Genomic DNA, 18,376 nt, shown 5'->3' with positions numbered 1-18,376 from the left:
ACCTACAACTTTATTGCCTGTTAGTTCTAGAAGTGAAAAAAGCCAAATGATGTTTCTTCTTGTGAAGGTTGCTGCATTTTGTTGGCAGATGGTCATAATTCTTTATAACTGCCAGAGATTCTGAGTTAATAATTTTCCTGTCATGGAAGTATAATTCTAACTGTCCTGTAATGGGACAGTTGGAAAATTCATATGTAAGAATTTAAAGTTTATACTAAAAGCTTCAATTCTATCAAATTGTTTTTAGCTTCAGTGAAAGAAAGGGTAGAATTGGCGAGGAACAGAATTAAAATAACTGCCATAACCTTCCTGGTTCATAACACCATCTAGGTACAGGAACCTTTTGCCATTTGATCACCTAAAAATGCACTTTAGAATGTACACAAATAATTTATATGTCAAAATATAATATCTGAAAGTGCTAATAGGCATAAGTGGAACACTTTTTTTCATAAAAGTAATGTACTGTGTACCATAAAAGAAAATTGTGCTTGAGTAAAAATAAATCCATAAATTTCAGGGGAAGAACCCTTGGAAGTTACAGAAGAGTATTAGGATGTGACAGAAGTAGATCAAAGTTAACTGTAAAACTGGGAAAGTAGAACGAATCCAGAAAGATTTTATTTGACAAATTAACTATTTAATTAATAATATGAACTTGATGCTGGAAGAGCTGTAAATTTTAAAATTAATTAAGGAATTCAGGGTTTTGGGTTTTTTTCTGGTCTTATATCAGCAGTAGTACTTAGTTAGGGTTATATCAGCCTAAATTACAGGAGATAACCTGGTTAGAAACAGACTGAAGAATTAGAGAAGAACATTTTGAAGCATGAACTGGCTCCGTTGCAGTTAGTGGATAAATTCACAATGAGTCAACACAGTCAGCAATTCACTCCCAGACCCCCACAAGAAAGGATGGATCAGAATGAGTGGTTCAGGTATGTTTTCATAAAACCCCAGTATAATTTTATTAACAGCCACTGCAAAGCTGTTATGAACAATGCAAGCAGACACTGAAACAATTCACTGTTACTGACAGCCACTCATCAAAACTAAATGTTGATTTCAGAAGCACAGGTCTTTGTAGGAGATATGCTGACGAGCTCTTCCAGTTAGGTGCAAACACAGTGCCGCTAACCCTAGTGAATGAACTGCAGTCTTGGGTGTACTTTGTTGTGTTTCCTTAAGATTTAGATTTTTGTATCAGGTAAGTATATAAAAAAAAAATAGTACCAAAACCTCCAGATCAAAGCTGCCCTTAAAAATAACTAAGCAAAAATAAAATGCTAGTACTCATAATTGTGAAGTAACCCTAAAATCTCAGAAAGCACAAGGTAAATGAGCCTAAAAGTGTTATTTGTTTAAAATCCAATTCCTTCCCATTTTCTGAGAAAAGCCATTTTATGGCTCTTTGAGAACCTGGCTCATTTTGCTCCCTTGAATTTGTTACTCCTGCACAAATTATATCCTTTTAGCGAATCAGAAGGGATGGGCAGAAAAGTTTGAAGCATTTTGATTAACATATGGACAAAACCTTCCACATTTTTTTCAGATGTGCGTTTCAATTTTCCAATCTATTTGCATGTGTATCTCATGCCTTCCAACAAATGTACCATGAAGCCAAAGAGATGCACCAGAACTACAGGAACTGTTTCCTGGATGAAGCTGCAGCGTAAGAGATCAATGATGGCTCTCTCTGTGGATGAGCTATGAAACCCACGTGAGTTATCTTTCCCATGCCCTTCCCATGGTCTTAAGACCTGCACAGATCACACTGCCTTACTCCAGCGGTGATACCAGACAGGTTCACAACCAGAGGCAAAGATAACAGCAGTGGCTATGAGCAAATGATCTGGACATCATTTTAGCATGATAAAATAATAATCACATAGTAGTAGGAACACTGTGCTCTTCAGCAGTTGCTTTCAGCAAAGAAGCTAAATATTAAGTGTTAAATACTAAAAAATAAGCCTTTTAGTAGTATGTTGGAGTACAGCAAATATTAGTAGTCCCATTTACAGATGATCAGACTGTGGCAGGCAGCAAAGACAACACTAAGAACAAAATATATTTTCTTCCTCTAAACTTTTTACCTAATAACCGGGTAACACTTTCCATGTACTCCTTTCTGAGCTTGTATGTTTTTCAGGGGGACAAAGAGAATGGAGGGACATGGAGGCGGCAAAAGCTCCTACACGTCATGAGTAGTAACCTTGTTAAACATGCAGCACAAACCGATGAGCAGGACTGACATGGTTCTCGCGGTGTTAGAGATACTGTACAGCGTAGGTAGCGACGCTGGCCCCTTGCCAGGATGTATCACAGTGCCAAGCATATTACACCGAGCAAAACAAAAATAATGAGGGAATCCAATGAAGGAATCAGACAAAACAGACAACAAATAGCATTCACACAGTTTTGGGTCGGTGCAAATTTGATTCTCCATTTCAGCACCAATTCTTTGAACACTATTAACCCATTTTTCACCAGAAGGTAATTTTTCCCTTTCAAAGATATGTACAGCAGTTTCTTCCTCACAATATCCTTTGTCCTTCTAAAAGGATTTGCTAGGAGAAGCAGAAGTACCAGACAGCTGCACATCCCCCACAATACAGATAAAATTTTCTGCTTAATTAGGCATTGACATGTTTACTATAACCTTTACAGAAGAGTAACTCGTACTGAGAAATCCTCTTTTTTTGTGTCTGTATAAGACACAGATGCAATCTCATGAAAGTGGTAAAAGTAACTTATTAGAAAGAACCACCAAAATTTCACAAAACCATCAGCGAGGTCCATTTTAACAGTTAAGGGTTCTGGGCAGCTTTGAAAACATATTTTAGTATCCTACTTGTAATACCATTTCTGTTTATGTAAATGATTTAAATTGCTGTGGGCATTTTAAGGACAGTGGAGACCTTTTCTGTGCAGACAACCTAGAGTACAAGAAATATATGTGTCCTTCCCACAGTGTTTTTTAGTAAGATTTCATTGGACATGAAGTTTGATATGAACTGATGCAGCTATTTAACAGAAATAACATTAATTTAAGTGGACTTTGCATTATTTATTTTATAAGTAAAGGGTGTCTTAAGCCTGTACACCCACATGATTTAAATGCAGTGCCTGTATTAAGTAGCATAAATTTTGCACATCATACTGGTGTCCATATAATAAATTGAGTGACCTGTTCTCTTCCCACCAGTTCTCCCCTAGGCTTATTTTGACATCCAAACCTCTGAGATGCTCATACATAGCTGTCTTACAGGGAAAAAAAAAAAAAATTAAAGAAATCCAAACTCAGTAATCAGATGGGTGCTTCCTCCTTTTCCTAGATAAGAACTTTTCCCACTGAAAACAAACAGGCCCAGTCAGAGGTGCAAGATGGGCAACGTGCAGCCCTGAAGAAGTGGGGCACTGAAATTTCACTATTTTCTTGAAGACTGGACAAAACCCAGCACATTCAGACCACTGAATGGAAACAGTTTCTGGCTTCCTAAATGGAAATACAGTATTTTGTTTTAGTGCTGATTGATCCCAAGATAGCGTATGTCAAAATCATGACAACAGTAAGGATAATATTATCATATGGATATTAATCATAAATACAACTTTAAAATGTTTTAACTTCATTTAAAATTTTCCTCTGTGACTTTCTGGTGGGATTCATGGTAACTTAAGAAACCTGATTCTTTAGGACAAGGGTTGCAATAAACAGCTGATTATTCTTCAAAAGATAACATTTTCTTAGGTATTTCTAGCATATTTCTACAGAGTAACTAAAAGAAAGCAGGTACAGTTAACGCACCTGCAAAAACTCGTCTTTCAACTTATGGATCTAAAACTTATGGACCCTACTAAGCAGACAGCACTGAACCAAGCTCCCAGTCATGCTGAGTCCAGTACGGACTTTCAGGCCCTTGCACCCCCGAGGTAATTTTCACCATGTTTTACATCACTTCTGACCTTGAATTTTAGAGTGTGAATACATCTTTTTTTTTAAAGTGTTCATTCTGACTGTTAACTTTTCCACCAGTGGATGCTATTGTCACTCAAATTTGCTCTTTTTCCACATACAGAAACATTTCTTTATATATATATATATACATGCTTCTTTCCAAGACTGGAAAATTTATTTTCTGCCAAGAAAAAGGACAGTGAATCATTGTCCAGAACAACACTGCTAATCCGTGTAAAACCCATGCACCATCTGCACTTCTTCATATACATATTCCAGTTTTACTTGAAATAACATCATTAGTAGAGCAATCTCACAGTACTATAAGGTGATCTTGTTTCCTTCTTGTCTGGCTTCAGCTCAAACATCTTTTTGTGCTTGGCAGAAACTGTTTCTTTCTCTGAGATATTTCATGCAGATAATGGATAATGACCACTTCTCATTCCTTTTTCTCAAAAATGTCTAACTACATTAGCTACCCAAAGACAAATCTTAACCTGGCTCTTTGTAGAAGTTCTTAGCTATAGATTCATTCCAGTTTGAAAATCAACTGAAGAGATAAATTGGCAGCTGAGGAAAATAAAATCCCTACTCTGTTGCATAACTCTTATATCAAAGACATTTTGGAATTTAACAGGATTAAAAGCAATGCAAGACTCTGGAAATGTAATGGAGTTTCACGGAAAAAACTCTCAAAATATGAAATTTGTAATACAAGAGTGAATTACATCATTTCAGAACTTTTTAGGCTATGTTAAAAATTTCTGTATCAGGAAAATAACTTCCTGTTAAGTTCTGCAAGATGGAAAGAAAGCACAGGGAAAGGTTACCATTCTTATTGTGGAAGGAGCAGAGTGTCTGGCTCTGAATCATGGGTGTCAGAGACAAAGGAGTGTCTCTGTCAGCTGGTCTAAACATCCTGGTAGTGTGAGGTTTATTTCCAAAGGCATGTGCATCCTGAGGAAGGTTTTATATGTTCTCAAAACTTCAGAAAAGGCTGAATATGCTCAATTGCTTCTTTTCTGGGAGGTCAGTTAATTATTGTAGATAATGGAAAATTATTTGCACCTTTCGCTGGTATTACTATTTACCATCACATCCAAATTCAGTTTGCAGTCACTCAGTATGGAAGTTTCCATCACCATCCTAGTGATGCAATTTTGTGTCCAAAATGACTTGTCATCTCAAAGGATTTTTCCCAATATTCCTTTGCCTTTCTTTTAGAGCTTTGTTTTTCAAATAGTTACGGCAGCTGATACTAGGGCATGAATTTCTGCCTCTTGCAGAGTAGGAAAAGAAACACCCACTACCATCCACTGCTGGAGCATAGAAGCAACCTCTGTGGTGCCAAGCTGGCAAGCCACTGCAGCTTAGGAGCAACGAAACTTGGAGTGGCTTCTGCCATAACTGAATTTCAACACACAAAGGTAATTCCATGAGCCATAACTATTATTTATATATGATGCTGAAATTAAGCAATTTTGGGCTTTCATTTTGTTGTACTCTAATTAGAGTTGTATTATAAAGTTTTCTATTAAGTGTCCAATTTCCTACTGGTTAAGAAGGAAAAATACCCACTAGCTTCAGTGGGACTCTTAGCAGCACAAAGGAGAAGAGATGATGTCTTTCATACATTGTGTCCTACACAGTTATGAGTCAAATGAAAATGATCAGTGCCTGGAAGCATATGTGCAGGGAACTGGCTTGTGAGTGACCCATAAACTCAAAGCAAAACCAGTAATAAAACAGGAAAAAACAAAAAACAACTAAAAGGAAGACTGAAGAAAGAGAGGTGAGCTGATAAACTCTGCTGAGGTGAGAGTCCATAGCAGTGACAGAGTTATGGAGTTTTTTCTGCAATAATTTTCCTTAAGGATGATGTTGTTCACGCAGTCAGTTACTGCACTGAAAAAAAAAAAAAGCAACTTCAGTCAGATTTGCCTTGCTCTGGATTCAGTCAGTTTGAATGGCTGAATTGCCAGGTGCGAGCTGTTACAGAAATGGTTTTAACCATGATCAGAGCCAACAGTTCAAGCTCCTCACATGAGGGCTTACAGTGTAACTGAATAATTTGCCTTTGGTTAAAACCAGTTCTGTTTATTATTTTCTACAAACCCTGAGAACTTAGAAGTTCATTGTTTCAACTGGCTGAAGGTGTTTGATTTTATCCAGATTGTACTTTCAACAAATATGCTTCTAATGAAACCTATGAATCATTATATCACTTCAACGCAAAGAGCTCGACCTCCGCAGCCCTCTCCTGTGCCCAAGCAGCAGCTCCCACCTCTGCCCCGTCCCTCGCACCACAGTCCTCACCCTGGCCTCGGCGGGAAAAGTTTTAGTCAGGTATCAGGCAGTCATCAAATCACCACATCAATACACGTTGTATTTAATTTCTAGTACTGACACAAAGGGTGCTTTCCAAAATGCAGTTTGATCCCAAACAATTAAAGAAATACAGGAGCAGCAAATATGCTTTCTTCATTAGTCATTTTAATTGCACCAGTGTAAATTACTGATGAAAACATGTCTGAAACTTTTGTCTCTCTTTGCTTTTCTTCTGTTTTCTTGTGTCCTATTTATTGTTATGGGAAACAGCAGAGTGGCTTTGTAAATTTGTAGATTACCTCATTTAAAATCCACGTTTCAAATTATGTTTTCCCTCTTTCATTATCCTAGGTTCCCCTAAATACCAATATAAATTTCTTTAAATGGCATGAGCTACCAATCAGAATCACTAAAAATATACGTATCTATATAAATTGAAATTGTAATGAGTCTTACCAGTGTATTGCTAGCACTTTGGTTCATTTGATATGAACTTTGTTTTTTTAAAGTACCACATGGTAAGGCTTTGAAACTTCAGTTTGTAAAAAAAAACTGTAACAGCCTTACAGCCTTTGAAGTCACTAGTGATATAACTCTGAACAGATCCATTCAAGTTCAACTAACATCAGACAAATGTTTAGTGTATCAGAGGAAGCCACAAAAGCAAGGATTTCATCAATATTTCACAACAGCCTCAGGGAAACTGTAGATTGCAATGCTGTAGGGCAGCTAATGGAATTACACACAAGGGTTTTGTACATTTAAAATAAGCAGCTACTAAAAAAATTACCCTTCAGTTTGATAGAAACTGTATAAAACTGCAGATGGGAAACAATTAAATAGCTACCAACATTTATCCATGTCAGCCTGATAGGTCATTTAATAACAGGTATTTCTTTCCTTCTTTCTTTTTTTTCCTGGTAGGGCAATAATAAAGATTAACATTTATGAAAAGTAGCATAAAATATAGTAAAGCCAAATGAATAATTAAAGATGCTCCTGAAGAATTTGTTTGCTATTGTATGGCCATGAAGACTGCTCTCCAGTAATAAAGTACATTTATATTAAAAACAATTATAAATAGAAAGAAGATGAGGATTATGTTTATGGACACTTGCTTTTTATGCTTAAAAAATAAATCTTTGAGTAATTTCTATTGAATCTATGGCTTATCTCATGGACAGCATTTCTCCACAACACACTCTCCTTGAAAAGAGTTGGGCCCTGCTTTTGAGTGCATGTGGGGTACACTTAAAGCTGGACATATTACATGTTAAAAAAACAGTGAAAGATCAACACTTCCCCTTGAAATGCTCTTGATCAGTGTGAAGAATTCTGTGTATGAAAGCAGAATGTTTATTCTAAAAATAGATCCATATAATTATATTCATTTTCATTACTATGTTCAACATGTAAAAATCTTCAAGTACTAGCCCTTCACACAGTTGGTTTTGAGTGTTTAGGTATGGTCTGCTATTGTGGGAAATTACTGTTTCTGTTAATAACTGATGCTTGTTAATTTCATTGAATAGCATAATGTGAGAGACAAATTATTTGATTATTATTTTTAAAAGGCTACTTATTTCTTGGCCTCTTCTAAACAGACCAGCTTGGCTAATTACAATGGAGTATCCAGTCTCATGCAGAAGAATTTAAGCCCCAATTCAAGAAAGGTCATAAACATGTAAAGTTGATCCCATTTGGGGTAGGAGTGGATAGGCTTCTCTGCCATAAAGAGAGGTTATGGCATGATGATGCTTCACTACCATAATTACTTAATAATCAATTATTAATATGTAAACAATAGAAGCCTGATTTCAGTCATGTGTCTAAGGATTAAATGAGTCAGCCTTGATAGAAAATCTGCCAGAGCAGGGAGCAAGGCTCAACTGTCATAACTCTGGCATCTGCCACTGATTGCTGAGGTGGCCTCTTGCAAGTCACATCAGGTCAGTTCAAAGCTCAGATGTTTTTATGGACAACCTCCATGAACAGCCATTTTCTCTTCAAAATCCAGCCTCCTTGCCTGTTGAACTGAAAAATGCTACTTCTACATGTTCTTCAGGAGCACACTGGGAAATGCATTGTGCTTGTATGATGAGCAGAAAAACTAGAGCTACAGTAGTACTCAGCTTCATGATCCAGTGATGGGTAGAGATGAAGCCAACAGCACTTCTCACATGTTTTTATTAAATTGCAGAATTTATGCACAGCTGAAGATGCGGCATAAAATGCAAGATCCTAACAATAACATATTGACTAGGATCTAGTATTACAGCCTATTAAAAAAAAAAAAAGGCTTTTGAAGTACACTATTATTACAACATTTGTCTAAAGAGCAGTGGGCCTTTTGATTTTCCCTTTGGATACACAGCCATATTGCAGCTCCAATGAGATCTGATTTGAGCCATACTTGCCAGTAATATTCATAAATCTGTGCTGGTTACCCATAGCTGGTTAAACCATGGCTGCAACATCATTTGTCTCTTAACATCTCTTTAGATAAAGTACATAAGTAGAAAGTGGGAGTATGATGAAATATATCTTCCTCATCTTCTTGCTTTGTTTTAATCTTTCATTCTAGGCAATAAAATACTGCAAATAATTTTGAAGTGTGGATTTTCACTTGCTGGGATATCAGCGTAAAAGGAACACTAGTGAAGAATACACAGATCATCAAGTGTTTTATTTCTCTATTTTCCTTTCAGGAACATATTATTGCAAATGTTGGTCCAAATGAACAGTCTGTTTCTTTTGTGACAAATATTATGGCCAACATTTGTTGACTTTTGACCATTAGACACCCCTGCACTTATAGCCACATAACCATCAAAGCACTAAGCCAGCATGAAGGTCATTACCCCAGACAGCATCTTACTTCGACTAACTTCTCAGATATGTAAGCAATAAGCAGTTGCAAGAGATTGATATGATACTTTGTGAGTAATTTCGATGAACTATAACACTAACCCAGTAAAGTATTATAATTTTAAATGTGTCCAGAAAATAATTGAAATTCTGGTTTAGCTTCATCATAATGCACAGTGCTGGGTATATTTAACAGCTGACTAGTTTAGCATGAATATTGCTTTACAAATGAGGTCATATTGTTTTTAAGAAACAATATTGCTATCAAACATGTTTAGGAGGAAAAGCAAGAGATTATGAGTACACTTTTAACCTTTCTGTCTCTTTCTATATCTGTTTACTATGGTGATTTAGGTGCTCAGCGTTGTTTGAAGGCAAACACAGAAGGTTCTGGCATTTAAAAGAGATCCAGTAATGAGCAACTGGCAGTCAGATTCTTTCTTATTATTACTCTGTCACAAAATCTCTGTTCTACATCACTCCATCTTTGCAAGACCAGTCAGAGATGAGAAAGGTCAAAACATCTCCTCAAACATACAGTCTGTGCATGCACAACACAACACTTATCCTGAGTCACATACAACAGTCAAAATTCAGTCCATGATGTGGAAAAGAACAGAGTCCATAAGTAATGAAGGCTTTCCTCCTGCTGGCACTGACACAGATTGGAGTCGCCTACTAATTCCAGTCCACAGGTTTCTTTTTTATCCCTTACTCTTTGTCAGAGTGAGGGATACCTAAACAAGACACCCAAAAGAGTATTTAATATATATAATATGTATGCATCCACCTATGTAATGTTTGGACATTCCTCTACCCAAGGAAGGGGGCACACAGAGGGTCTGATCATGCTTTTCACTTCTCATTGCAGTCAGTGGTGAGAAGGCTACAGCAACTGCGTTAAGAATCAATCTGTGATCCTTTGAAATCTGTTTCAAAGAAGGAAATAACTTCCTTTAAGGTCCTGCCTGAAATATTCCCTCTGCAAGAGGCACGACTGCAGGTGTGCTGGCTTTGGTAGCACAAACTCGCAGTCATTTCTCCCTGAAGTTTTGGGGAAATCATATCTTATCACTCTCTTAATAGATTATGTAAATATACTGCATCTTTATTATTACCACTGTAATCTTATTAATGTACTGCCCCCCAACACCAATACTGCCCTACAAAAATCTTTTACCAACATGGAAAAAAATTCATCCTGCCCCAAAAAGCTCCTAGTTTTGATAACCCCCAGTGCTTTCCTTTCTCTTTCTACACAACTGGGATGCTGCCCTACTTTTCCTTGCAGATATGAAGGCCTATTGATACTAAGAATACTAATAATTATCAGTAGTCAAATTAGTACTGTTGGTTCCATTCTGCAAGAAACTTGTGCAAAACAAATCAATCCATGTCAAAAGGAAAAGCTTCTGACTGATATGGAAAATAAATGTAGTTTCCAAGTATCTATCAAGATTATTAAAATAAGGGAAATTTCAAAGAAAAAAAAAAAAAAGAAAAGTTATTGAAACACAAATATTAAGCTGTGTTCTTTTAAACTGTGTCTCAAATGATCCAAGAAAGGACTTAGATCCAGGGCCAGTACACAGATCATTTACAGATCATAATCAGCACAGTCTCAATGTTGCATTCCTGCCCTGTCCTAAGTGATAACTGAAATTTATCATATGGGACAAAGCATAAAAAAACAGGCAGCAACAACAGGAGGCTGCAGCTACACAGAATCAGCTCTTCCTGAATCTCAGCAAGAAATAACAACTATGAGTTATGGTAAAAAAATCCAATAATCAGAAAGGTCACTTACTGACAGAAATGGCTTCTTCAGCACAGGTATCATGATGTAACCACTGCTGAAGTGAGGGACCTCACTGGGTACAAAAGCTACATATTATATCCATAATATAACTGGATTTAAGGCATGTAGGAATTCACAAAGTAGCCTAGTGGATCAAAAATCCAGACTCTAAAATCCTGAAAGATCTGAAAGAGTGGATTAACCGTCTCTACTATCCAACTCTGTAACAGACTAAAAAACTTTATAAACATCCCTGCATTTTTTTTCTGGGGCCTCACTGAGACTTGGAAGGAGAAGCAACAGAGGGCATCTGACCTCTACCAAATTACTCACTGACTTTCTGAAAAATAAATCGCTGCTGCAGGCAAGCCCAAATACAAAAAAAAGCCATTAGAAAAAAAAAAAAAAAAAAAAAAAAAAAAAGCTATTTAAAATGTCTATAGAATTAAAGTATATTTATTACTGTTTCTAGTAATCACAAGTATTAAGTGCGGAAGAGAGCTTGGAAAAAAGGTCCAGGGAATTTTCAAGTGTGGTTAAACACACACAAAGAGCAAAACTTCTCAATTTTTGTTTTAATTCCTACCTTTTACATTTCACTGCCTCCCAGGCATCAGCATGCAATTGGGACACCACCTTTTGAGCTCTGCTCTTCTGCAGAGGAGCAAATGTACCTGGGATGTTTATTAAGGCATCATTATATGTCTGTGTGGCATCATTTATTTTCTGTGGAAGAGACCATGCCAGGTCAAGATCAACAGTTTGAGCAGACAATTCATCAGGTGGGAGCAGGTGGCAGGGGCGGTATAAGAAATCGCTCGAAAAGGAGTACAAAACTGAAATGGATGGAAGTGTAAAAGTAATAAGAAAGTGATCAGTGAAACTACAAACAACAGAGGATAAATCAAACGAAACAAGTGCAGAGCAGAGATCAGTCCAAGAGGGTTTCCTTAAACGTGAACAGGGCTTTAACCTCTATGACAATAGGTGAAGCCATGTATAATGTTTTTCCTCAGAATTCTGCTGGGAATCAGAAGGATGAACAGAGCAGGATTATTATCAGGGCATTCAGAAAGAATTGGTAAGAAGAAACAGCCTGCTTAAAGTTGCAGTGGAAATGGATGCAGAGAACATTTAGAAAATGAAGCATTGCAAGGGATTTTGCACATTACATTTACATCCATGTTCAAACTGTGTTTATATTGTGAGATTGTGTTACAGGATCTGCACCTATTTTTGATTAAGACACCTGAAGCAACAATCAAAAACATACAAAAATAAGGAGTGGTAAGTGCACAATGATAGTAAAAATGAAGAAATGTTGAACAAGAACTTTTTAATAAAAGGAATGACTCACACATTAACTTGACTACTTGATCAGAAACCTACCAAAAAATTATACTGAGGTTTGGCCTTCACACCAGTAAAATCCTTTTGCTATCCATAATCCAATTATTTATGACAAAAAATCTTGTGCACCTTACTAACACAGATTTTGGACTAACTAATGATAATGTGAAAGTAAAACTTCCAAAAATGTTTGTATATCAGTGGGAGTTGTATAAGCATAGATCTGCACAGCTGCTTTGATAATACATGAGGATACACTGACTATGGACACTAAGTCCTAGTTGATTTGCTAAGTAGAGAAAGTTCTTTGAGATTTTATGAGTAAAGTTGATTTGGAGCTATAAAATTGAAGCATTTATTACAGACCAGAGGCCAACAACACTTCATTATAGACTGTCTAAACACTTTCAGTTTATCCGCTAGGTTCAAATCCAAACAATACTTCCCTTTTAAAGCATTTCTGGCTGATTCTCTTTCTACCCAGAATAACATCTAAAATACAGAAAAAAAAAATAAAATTAATGTGTTTATCAATCTATGCTAAAATTTAAATGAAAGGAAAGCACGTCACAGATCTAGATAGTACCTGCACAAGGTTTGACTTGAACAACTACAAGTTTGCCTTGTCTACATGAGCTAATTTCTGTATGTGTCCACCAATGCACAGCTGGAATTTGACTAGTCTGTATTTGAATTTTTGAATATTTCAACAGGTATTGTACTGCCAGTTCATTGCTTCTTCTGTGCAGTTAGTTCACTCATACTGATTGGAAATCAATTGCACAAAAAGAAAAATGTGTTTAAAAGAAGAAGATTCAGAAAGACTGAAACTGCTTTTAACTCATTATTTACAAATCTACTATGTTTTAATACTTTGCCCCTTACAAATGAGGGTCATTAAACACTCACTGGGAGAAGAACCATCAAAACTGGCCATCTTTACTGCTGCCTAAGGGAAGTTTAGTCTAAACAAGCTAGATCTCTTGGCAAGTCACTGTCTAATGTCTTTGGTCCATAAGCATAACCCAGTGCCAGCATTAACTCTCCCAGACAAGGCAGCTCTGCATCACCAACCCTTCTCCAAGACATTTGCTCAAACAGAAGAGTCTTCCAAAGACCCTGTTCAGGAGGCCCCAGCAGGCACATGCCAGAGCTGGCAACAGCCGCTGGCTATCATAAGTCACTGTGGCCACTGTCTACTAGAGCTACAACAGTGCAAAGGCAGCAAAGCTACAGAGTCAGGAAGGCAAACTTTTCAAAGTGGTTATCTGCAGGGGCAGCTCATTTCAGCCAGTTCTGGAGGTCTATCAAGCTTCATGCATTGAAGAGATAAGCCTGACTCTAACCTGGAGTGTGCTTTGCCCGTACTTGGGTTTCTTTTCTAATAATTTTTCAGATGTTAATGGCATATTAACTTTTTAATGTACAATAGATTACATTTCTTACTGGTGTAATTCTTTTGAAGTAAATGGTTTTAGGCAGAGGAAGAATTTGCTCAACATTTTATTTTTCTTGGCTCTCTGTACAGAACCTCTTGTTGCTAGTGTTTCTTTCTGTCTGATGGGTATATGTATATATATATATACACTCATTTTTTGCTGCCAATAGCAGTAGAAGTAGGAAGCATCTACATCCTAAACTCTCTAACAATGCATCAAAAATATCAGTAATTTAAAAAAAAAATAATTAAGGTAGCTGTTATTCAAAAGCCCTCACATTCCTGGCAAATGGCACACCTATACTGGTGGCATTCTGTATGACCTGAGCATTTCTTCGGAAGATCCATTCTTTCTGTTCTTTTACGTGATAACTTTGGGTATTTGTTAGCAGGGGCTCTGAAGCACAATTCTGAGTCCAGCCAATCCTATGGAAATGCCATCTAAATCCAGCAAAGATGGTTTTTTTAATTAATTCCATTTAATGGAAAGTAAAATGTTGCCCATTACTTTGGAAATTAAACAGTGTACTTCCACTTCACCTCCTCTGTTACCATTAATCTAAAAAGAACGATGAGATTATTTCCCATATTATTTCCCAATTTGTTTGTCCTCATGTGATTGAGAGGCAACCTCTCGTATGAAATTCATCTTCCTCACTAGCCCTTTCCCAACACTATTTAGTTTACCCAACCATTATCAACTGCCACAAAGTGGTTTCACCACTACCTGTTCTTCCTTCCTCTAAGAGCAGCCACATTTTTTGCTTTTTCTCCTTGACACTGGTAAAAATGCTGGTGTTAGAGGAAGCAGACAATTAAAGGTCAAAAATTCAAGTGTTTTTCTGTTCCACCCTGTATAAATCTATTGCTGTCAGAGAGAAGCAATCATGTCTGCAAATGCACTTTACAGGGCTGAGAAGATCTGTTTCTCAACTTAAACTATGTAACATTTAAATATCAAAAACTTTGTTTTCTAATGAGGGAAGTATTGAGGGGGGAGAAATGAATTATATGCTTGATGTATACTGAAGGCTGGGAAAATTAAGGCCATTTCCCATGGTGAGAATGCAGTGATTTGAGTTTGTGAGAGTAAATTAAACCTTTGGGAGAATTTGTCTTCCATTAAATTGAACAGCTAAACAGGCACAGAAGATTTTAATGTCACCACCAACAAACCCCAAAGGTTACAAAAAGAAAAGAAACACTGTTTTCTTGTTTGGAAGTTCTCTGTCTTTCTACCTAGGAAAAATGCAAACTGTAAATGTATGTTGAGACACAAAGACTCTTAAAGATCATAATTCCATTCCTATACCATATGCTATTAATGTCTGTCAACACTGTTTAGCCAGCAACTGCTGACAGAACCATATTTGCTATCTAAATACATCATAAATAAATCAGTAATGAACTGCTTTAGTAAACCTTCTGCACTGATTGGAAATACAGATCGAGTAAACAAACTCTGGGGATAGCATTTTGCAGCTAGAAGTATATACAACTGTTTAATGTCAATGACAAAGTCACTCACACCTCTCTTTCTGGAAAGACACAAGGCGAGTGAAAGAAAACTGTAAGGATGGCAAAAGTGTTTAATCAATTGTAGCAAATGTACCTGTCAGCATTCATCATATTATCTCTCCTTTTTTTTTTTTTTTTTTTTTTTTTTTTTTTTTTTTTTACCTTATGTAAATGTAAGAAAAGGGACTTCCAGCATGTAAAGCTACAAAATATGCTGGTAACCAAATCAAAACCCTCAGCTCAATCACGGTCTCATGACTAGGGAGATGGTCATCAGAACCTGGCTGAGGTTCGTGAGCCTTCCAAGGCAGACCTGTAATGAGCAAGCACGCACAAACAAAAGAGCAGATTTTGTCTTAAATGTGAGTCTCTTTGAGTCAGGAACTGACTCTCAAAGTGGATTCCTGACTCTGATGTAGGTTAACTAATAGTTTTGCACTGCAGAGTTCCTGCATATTTTTGAAGGTAAAAATGGATGGACATTTGTGCCAGAATTTGGCCTTGAGATGTGGAATACACTGAAATAGAAAATTTCAAGTACTTTGTGAATGTGCAAGATAAAAAATGGTAGGAAACATTCCTTTATTTGTTCAAACACACCTACCAAATGTTGTCTGGATGAAAAGATACTGTTTGTTGAAGAGGAGATGGAACTAGAATTTACTTTGTGAGGTGAGATATTGAGAGAAGAATTAGTAGTAATATCAAATGCTAGACTCAAAAAAAAAAATCTACTAGCACCATAAATTTGTAATTGAATAAATATTTCTAGTCTTCTCAACTCTTTTTTGACACCGGTTTTTTGAAAGTTACTTTCTGACAGCTTTCTGGTAATTAGACACCACAGCTTTATATCAGAAGAACAGTCTTAATTAAGACTGCAGAGAGATGCTAAAATTATAATTTCCTCTATGCTATATTTTAGCAGCAGAAATTCTTGGAGATCCCTGTGGGATGAGACTTTAGTCCAGAATAAAACAAGTGCTAATTTATCATGATGCTTGCAATGGATGATATTTTAAAAAACAGAATTTATCTCCTAGATGGAGGATTAAAAGTTTCTCTTATTTCCATCAGACAATTAAACATGTTATCCTTTGTTCCCCCCAAACTTGCTTTCAGTTCACAACCCGAACACTCTGTAAGATGCAGAAAAAGATCTGTTTACAAATTCACATCGTTGACAAGGCTCACAAAGCAGTGGCAGGTGTTATTCTTTATAGCAGGAATTAGCTCTGTACACAGAGGGCTAATGCAGGGAAGGGGGAAGGCTGCAGCTTGTTATGCCCCACCAGCGGGGCTCTCTGTCTGCCCTCAGCACAATAAAACAGGATCCATTGTCCTGAATGCTCACCTTTGTCTGGTGCTCTGCATTTCTCGTTCCCCCAGAGTTGGGTAAGGAAATGCTAAATACTGAAATGGAAAAGGAAGGGAGCCTGGGTTAAAAAGGAGCATGGGTCTGTAAGGGAAGAAGGGTAGGATCATATCTTCCAATAAATCAAGATATAAATTTAAATTATGAGCACTTTAAGAAGACTGAGGTTCATGCAAAAGAATACAGTGTAAGACAAGGTTCCCTCTGGTGTCATTTGTTTTTGTGACAAGCTGCAGAGATTGCTGGAACAGAAGAAGTCCCAAGCTCCTAAATACCATCTCAAGTAGAGTTCATGTAAAAAAGAAGAGAAGCGGCACCGTCTGGATGATAAACATTCATATTTTACAACCTTTCAGTTTATTTACTGATATATCTTTTTCTAACTGTATTTGTTGTTTGTATCAGCTTGCCTAGGCAAAACAGAGCCATACATAATTCAGGGATAAAATTGCCATCAAGTCACTGCAGAATCTAAACAAATAGACCCCAAACATATATTTTTCATTAATAACCCTCCATTACCAGATTCTGACACTTTGAAGCAAAAAAAAAAATAAAATAGCCAAAGATAAAAAAGAAAGACACCTCATTATTTAATGCCAGTCTCCCTGGCTTTGTGCTCAGAGCAGGTGGAGGCATTGTCTGAAAAGTTAGTGCTTAACGTGACCTGGGAGCGGTGGCCCAGGCTGGCAGCGGAGGACACGCAGAAGCAATCAGCCACTTGGCCAAAGCTGTCACCAGTCCTCAAGCCTGCGAGACAAGGCTAAGTGTGGAAGCTCCCATGCCACTTACACATTTCATTTTTTGCTGTCTTCCTGTCCAAAAAAAGGAAGGGAAAAAAAAAAAAAAAAAAAAAAAAGAAGAAGGGGAGGGGTGAGTGGGGAAAAGGAGAGAGAAGAAAAAGAACTGTTAATTTACAGAGCTGAAAATAGCAGCTGCTAATGGGCTTTTGCACTCCTTCTTTAGTCACTGCAAGGTCACGATCAGAAGTAGCCTGTGATTGATTCTAAAGTGAAGCTCAGCTCTTCACGTCTGTAATGGACATTAAAAACTCTGAAAGGAGCTCAAAAGAGAAAACAAAAGAGTGACGTATTTTATGGAGCCCTGAAGTCCTCCAGGTTCCCAGAATGAACTTGGAGGGTGGAGTCATACCCTGTTTTTTTAATTGTTCCTCATAATAATTATTGCATTACAAGGAACAATTAATTGTATAGATTAGTCTAACTTCATCAATTTTTATGGCCATGTTACTGCTATTTCTTACAGCTCTGTGAAGAACAGCCCTTTTCTTCCTGTGTTTAAAGGGTTAAATGAGATGAGTGACAGCCTTTCTGCATGATTTACAACTTCGAGCCCTGTAGTGAAACCAGCGCTTGATGGATGATCCTGAAAGACGAAGACTAACCATAAATCATGTCTTTGAATCATTGACAAAGATAAAGGAGAGAAAGAAAAAGCACTGGCATTGACATTCATTCTCCCAATAATGTACATTGACTAGTTACAATACAGAACCTTAATTAAAAAAGCGAACTCAAAGTAGTCACCTCAGTGTAAGGAACGCACTGCTCTGGAAGGCACATGGAAATCACAAATAAAAGTTCAAGTCACATCCATGATAGGTTACCTTCCTGGGAAAAGCACTCGTATGTGCATTTGCCAGAGCCCTGCACTGGAAAGTAAACTCGATAAATACTGGTCTTTGAACCTCCTCATTATTTAGCGTTTAGCTTTATTTTTTTT

General features: G+C 37.0%; 1 protein-coding gene across 3 annotated transcripts in view; it reads right to left on the bottom strand.

The window, feature by feature from the left end:
- TSHZ2 (teashirt zinc finger homeobox 2) overlaps window positions 1–18,376 on the bottom strand; it is a 232,236-nt gene that overhangs the window by 94,003 nt on the left and 119,857 nt on the right. The gene's annotated exons all lie outside the window — the stretch shown is intronic.

Source organism: Tyto alba, unplaced genomic scaffold (genome assembly GCF_018691265.1).
Source record: "Tyto alba isolate M040663 unplaced genomic scaffold, T.alba_DEE_v4.0 Super-Scaffold_33, whole genome shotgun sequence".
Taxonomy (NCBI): Eukaryota; Metazoa; Chordata; class Aves; order Strigiformes; family Tytonidae; genus Tyto; species Tyto alba.
Note: the sequence above shows the minus strand (reverse complement) of the source record. Positions and strands in the feature narration are given on the sequence as shown.